Source organism: Trachemys scripta, chromosome 3 (assembly GCF_013100865.1).
Source record: "Trachemys scripta elegans isolate TJP31775 chromosome 3, CAS_Tse_1.0, whole genome shotgun sequence".
Taxonomy (NCBI): Eukaryota; Metazoa; Chordata; order Testudines; family Emydidae; genus Trachemys; species Trachemys scripta.
In genome coordinates this window covers 194,413,011-194,419,761 of record NC_048300.1, presented here as the reverse complement: position 1 = coordinate 194,419,761, position 6,751 = coordinate 194,413,011, and the positions used below count along the sequence as shown (strand labels likewise).

General features: G+C 48.3%; 1 non-coding gene across 1 annotated transcript; it reads right to left on the bottom strand.

Moving 5' to 3' along the window:
• Nucleotides 1-515: 515 nt before the first annotated feature.
• Nucleotides 516-587, bottom strand: TRNAE-UUC. The gene has a single exon. It is a non-coding gene; the product is annotated as a tRNA-Glu (tRNA).
• Between the last annotated feature and the right edge of the window lie 6,164 nt (nt 588-6,751).

Here is a 6,751-nt window from a genome sequence, read left to right as displayed (position 1 = left end):
CTTCAATCTGCATTTTGAATAGTTCTCTCTACCATTCTCATCGTTTGAAGCACATGTCACCCGCTTCAAAGAACAGCTGAATGTACCCTCCTTCATGCTTAGTTTTTTAGTTTTTTTTTTTTAAATATGACCTTATAAAGAAGAATCTTCACATCACCCTACTCTGGAAATGGCTCTCTTGACATTCTTCCAAGTCAGCCTAAAACTAAAGGGTGTGATTTTCTGCTGTGGGTGCATCAAGGTCCTAAGGCCTTTCAAGAAGAAGTTACGATCTGTATTCTCTCTCCACTGGCTTCTCACAGGATATTACATCAATCAGAGGAATCATAGAATATCAGGGTTAGAAGGGACCTCAGGAGGTCATCTAGTCCAACCCGCTCCTCAAAGCAGGACCCCAGACAGATTTTTACCCCAGTTCCCTAAATGGCCCCCTCAAGGATTGAACTCACAACCCTGGGTTTAGCAGGCCAATGCTCAAATCACTGAGCTATCCCTCCCCCCAAAGCTCTGCACTATTCCCACACTGGGAATTGAACCCAGGCCACCTGGGTGAAAACCAGGACTCCTAACCACTAGACCACATGGGAGTTCAAGGTCTCGCCCTAGGTGTAGGAATCAGGAGTGCGGGGGATCCTGCAGTATCCCCGGCCCACGCCTGAGATCCCGCTATCAGCCCCACACCTGGGACTCTGCTCCTGGCCCCGTGCCTGGGACTTAGCTCTCCACTGCCAACCCCACGCCCGGGGTCCTGGCTGACGACTCCGTGCCTGGGGCTCCACTCCTGGCCCCGCGCCCGGGATCCCAGCTGCCGGCCCCATGCCTGCCTCCGGCTGTGGCCCCAGCCTCGGCCCCCTTACCCCTGTCCATGCCCCCCCCTCCCGGAGCCACAGCGCTGGGGAGGCGGAGGACACAGACGGGGCAAAGGGGTGCGAGTTAAAATGTTTGGGGGACACTGCTTTACAGTTTCCTTAGCTGGCTTTTAGCCCCCCACTATAAAAAGTGTTCCAGCCCCACTGGGTCTCAGTCCTTATCTTTAAGGCACTCGATGGCTTGGGCTCAGGTTACCTAAAACGTCGTCTAACGCTCCGGGATGAAGCCTGTGGCTGAAAACTTGACTCCTTGGGTGTAATGGAACTTTCTACAATAAGGGTAAAGCTCATCTGTGCAGGAGTCAGAGGTTTTGGGGGGACCAGTCTGAGACGGTGGAATCAAGTAAGGACCGTCACAAACCTCCCCACCTTCCGCTTGATGTGCAAGGCAGACATCATGGGCCTTGCCTTCTCTGGGTAGGTGTACACTTACCTCCGGGTCCGGCGGTAAGCAATCGATCTTCTGGGATCGATTTATCGCATCTTGTCTAGACGCGATAAATCGATCCCGGAAGTGCTCGCCGTCGATGCCGGTACTCCAGCTCGGCGAGAGGAGTACGCGGCATCGACAGGGGAGCCTGCCTGCCGCGTCTGGACCCGCGGTAAGTTCGAACTAAGGTACTTCGAATTCAGCTACGTTATTAACGTAGCTGAATTTGCGTACCTTAGTTCGAAATGCGGGGTTAGTGTGGACCAGGCCTCTGACATAAACATAGAGCAAGGTGGGCGCATCTACACATGATTAAAAATATTCCAACACGAAAACATTCCACCACATACTCTTCTCCCCTGGGAAGAGAGGAGAGAATGAACACCCTGTGACAAATGTTACTGCACTACTGGGAGGTGCTAAGATCAGGTATTGAGCATGGTATAAGAATCTGTATAAAGAGATTCTTGTCATACTCTCTTCTATTTTACGGCCAATATTTCATTAATGGGAGCACTGGTGAATTTTATGCATGCAGTGTTGTTGTAGGTGTGTCAGTCCCAGGATATTAGAGAGACAAGGTGGGTGAGGTAATATCTTTTATTGGACCAACTTCTGTTGGCGAGAGAGACAAAATGTTCAGTGGGGGAAAAATTCAAAATCATTTAGACTTTCTCGTTTCATTATTGTCAAAATGTTTCATTTCAATAACATCAAAACATTTTGATAAGGTCACAATATTTTGTTTCAACTGTACTGTTTGTATTCATTTTGTCTTTTATATTAAAATATTATTTTAATGATATGCTATATTAAATATACTACACTTTATATAATGTTTCAACATTATTGAAATGAAACAGTATTGCCAGACAGTGATTCCACAGAGCTGAATCAAATGTTTTCAGAATTTTCATTTTGGGGGAAACTTTGAAATTTTAAGTTTTTGCTCCAATTCAAGGCAGAACCTGATTTCAAAATCCCCAGACACTCCCACAGAATGAAAATTCCATTTTCCAACCAGCTGTACTGGGAATCTAAAAATTAAATCCACTTCACTGTTTCCTATCCAGGAATTTCTACCCCCACATTCATCACCAATGTATCTGAGTGTGGCAAAAAACACAGGGCATTTTTCACTGTCCAAGCTAAGAGTTTTTTTATAGAGTAAACAAGAGGCATAAATAGTGGAAGATAAAATTGTATTTTTCAACTTTTACATTGTAAAACCTAAAGCACTTGTTAAAGAATTTAGGAAAAATAACTCGTTTGATCACATTGTCATTTTTATCTTGAAAGTGCATCCTGTCAACCTACGTCCATCTCCCCAAGGCTGTGACCACTCTTTATCACACTCATCACAATCATTATTATTACTATTTATTATTTGGATTACCGCAGCACCTAAGAACCCCACTCATGGAGGAAGAACCCCGCCATGCTAGGTGCTGTACAAACAGAACAAAAGACCCCGTCTGATACTTCGATTGTAAGCGGAGATAGCAGGTAAGGACAGCCAGAGAGGGGAGCATAACAATGAGACTAGCCAGGTCAGCAGAAGAGGCAGTGGTTCCAGCACATCATCTTCCTAACCACTGTAAGTTCCTTGGGGGCAGGGACTGTCTTTTTGTTATGTTTGTACAGCACCTACCACAATGGGTTCCAGGTCCATGCCTGAGACTCTCAGGCCTGGTCTACACTGGGGGGGAGGGATCAATTTAAGTGACACAACTTCAGCTACATGAATAACGTAGCTGAAGTCGACGTACTTAGATCGACTTACCGTGGTGTCTTCACAGCGGTGAGTCGACTGCTGCCGCTCCCCCGTTGACTCTGCTTGTGCCTCTCGCTGAGCTGGAGTACAGGAGTCGACGGGAGAGCGCTCGGGGGTTGATTTATCATGTCTAGACTAGACACAATAAATCGACCCCCGCTGGATCGATCGCTGCCCACCGATCCGGCGGGTAGTGTAGACACAGCCTCCCAGCCTGGTTTGGGCTTATGGAGCGAGCTCTAGTGCTCTGAGAATAGCCATGCAGACAGCACTTTGAAATACTGAGCTAGTGCGAGCCCTGGAAGCCCAAGTCTCTCGACCTGGGCTGGGAGGCTTGCTGATGCGGGCTCTGCAGACGTCCCCGTAGGTACTATAGCAATACAAATAATAAATCTTAATGAACCTGAAAGGGTCTGGATTATTCCCATTGTATAGACTGGTCAAATGAAGCAAGAAAAATAAAGTGACTTTACTCAAAATTACACAGCGAGTTAGTGGTAGCGTCCTAGTTAACCATCCTGGCTCTAATCACTAGACCACACTCCCTCCTAATACCACAATCTAGCAGCCTGTTAATCAAAAGGAAGTTCTGCAACAATTGCCTGCAAATGGGAGGACTAGTTGCTAACTCAAGTGCTAGATAGTTTATGAGATCATTATTGACCTCGCCAACCCAGCTAGAGACTAGATATGGGCGTGAAATCCGAGCCGTATAGGCGTCAATGGGAGTTTTGCTACTGACTTCCGTGGGGTCAGGATTTCCACCTACGTGACTTGTCAGTAAGAACCGTCACTCGCTACCCTGACTAGAATTGAAACAGTCTTCCAGGTGGGGTCTCACTAGAGCCAGCCAGGTGGGGGGAGAGCCCCTTCTTGCTCTAAGCTGTAAGTTTCCTGCCTAGGCCTGCAGTGAAATCCGAGAGAAGCAAATGGTGGTTTTCTGGGAGAAAGGTGCCATTTCTGGACAAGATATCCTGGACTCGCGCAGAGGGAGACAGGATGAAAAACTGCTTCTGTCTACTGCTTGGGCAGTCATTCCTGGCCGTTTGTCAAACCCCGGGGGCAGCATCTCCATTTTTCAAGTGACAAATTTAGCACTAGCTTCCTGCCTCACCTTCCAGTCCTTGCAAGGAGGGAAATTACTCCTGGGAATCCCAACATGCTCCCTATGCTGCACCGTTACAGTGACTGCTTTGCCTACGACTGATATCTATCCCTTATTGCACAGGTACAACGCTCCTCGGTGGTACGTTCCTGCACTGGACAGGGAAGTACCCCAGGGATGACCCAGCAACGTTACCTGTCCTGTAATGACACTAACCCCTTTAGGTAACATGTTCTCTCTCTGGTAGCCAAAGGAATGACAATAAGCTGAGATATGCAAGTGTTCCTGCCTGTTAATCCTTCCAAAAAACGCTTTCATCTTCCTATAAACCTCACACAAGAATTGCAGGCTCCAGCTAGGGGGTTCTCTCTCTTGAATGGATTTCATCTCTCTTCCTGTCAACCACTCATTTCTCTCTCCTAAGAAAATGCCAATTTCAAAAGGCAGCACAGCAATGAATCTGCAAGAAGACCTGAAGAAGAACTCTGCATAAGCTCGAAAGCTCGTCTCTCTCACCAGCAGAAGATGGTCCAATAACAAATATTACCTCACTCACCTTGTCTCTCTAATATCCTGGGACCAGCACCACCACAATATGCAAACAACTGAAACTCTGAAACACTGAAAAATACAGGGTTGTGTTTCCTGCTTCAATGAGCAAGTGCAGACTAGTGGAGCGGGGCTAATTAGCACCAGCAAAGAGTTTGGCCCATAAACATTTAAAAGAGATGGTACAGACATGGTCCCACCAAAGATATGACTGGGCTGATTCTGTTCTCTTGCTGGTGTAACCTCGCTGACGTCAGTGAAGTGACTTTTGATTTTTGTTCGCACGTGTGTATGAGAGTGTAGAATCGGGTCCCCTATATTTAAAGGTAATCCATTTCTGGATGTAGGAAGGATGAAGATCCCATAAATGAATCATCAGAGACTGAAATGTCAGTCAAACCCTAACCCAGAGACTGCATCACTAGATACATCTGTCAGCAAGCCCTCCTTCCAGCACACACACGCATGAATGAATACCTTAATTATGGCCTTGCATTTAATTGCACTTGACCTTAAGAGTCCAATGATTTATATAAAGAGGCTTAATTCAATTAACACACTCAAGGGGCCTCAGGTCATGGAACATGCTGACCTGGTGATGTACGACTTTCAAACAGATCATACACAGCTAAAGGTCCAAGAGCACCATTTGATTCTGCCTTTTCTGCCAGAGTTCAAGACTCACGTATTTAAACACAAACCAGACACCAATTGTATTCTGGGAGCAATCCACCTTCCTGAAGCTTAGCATTAGACTGGAGGGAAAAAAGGGCTTCTATTTCTTCGGCTTCAGAAATACCCAGAGAGACGCAGATGTTTAGCAGAGTGAGGATGTTGCCTGGTAGACAGAAAGCTGAATCCATGGGGAACCCAATGTGATATCCCGTTGTTGGGATTAAAAGACAACAACGGAAGAGATGTTCAATCCTGTACTTTGCTAACAACCCATGGGAGAAGGCACTTTTCTGCTTGTACGCGATATGCTCTCACACAGGTTGAATCAGGGTCTTTTCACTTGGGGGAATGGCTTTTCTTTTGTGCTGGGTAAACTGCCTGAGTCTGATTAGATAACGTCCATGGGAGCGGAGAACTTGGCATGTCACAGAATCTAAGACAGATATCAGTGGCCAACATTTTGCTTCACCTCTATGGCTCATAGCCAGTGGTATGACCAAGTGATAATATCCAGTCCCGTCCCAATAAGGACCGCTCAAGCAATAGTCACCTGTTGAGATAACCAGTTGTGACATGGGTCAAGCATCATTCCCATGGTCATGGTGAAGCCTTCTCAAAGCCATACACCTTGCCCCATAACCACCACTACAAAGCAGAACAGAGTATTTGTCATCACAGAAAGCACTAGGGAGACTTGATGACTCAGGGAATTAGCCAATGTGCTGTCAAATGTTTCTCCATGAGGCTGCTGGCTCCGTTTGGGCCAGTAGTGACTGAAAGCTAGAGAACCACACACCTAGGCAGATGCTGGGAAGTAGATGGCAGTGAATGAGCTACAGCAGAAGTCTTCAAACTGTGGGGTGCACCCCCTAGGGGGCAAGGAGGAATGTCCAGGCGGGGGCACGGTGGGGCCTGGGCCAGCTCCCATGGGGGGTGGGCTGAGTGCACCACCCAGCCCCTCCCTGTCCCCAGCTCTTCTCCGGTCCCACTCTCAGCCGCGTCTCGAGCTCCCGGCCCTGCACCTGTCCCCAGCCTCAGTGCGGCTCACAGCCCTGCACCAGCTCCCAGCCTTGGCCGCTGATCCAGTCCTGGCCCGGGGCTGAGGCTGGGGGTGAGGCTAGGAGTGGAGCTGTACCTGGCTGTGGCTCCGCTCCCGTCCCCAGCCTCAGCCCCTGGCCGCAGCCCCGCTCCCAGCTCGACATTCCCCTCAACTGTGGCCCCAGCCTGGGCCCCCTTACCCCGTCCACCCCCTGGAGCTGGGGCTGGGAGCTGGTGGTCTCAGGCCACACATCACAAGAACTAGTCTGCAGCCTCACAAGAAGCCTTGGCTGAGAGACCCAGGGCTGAAT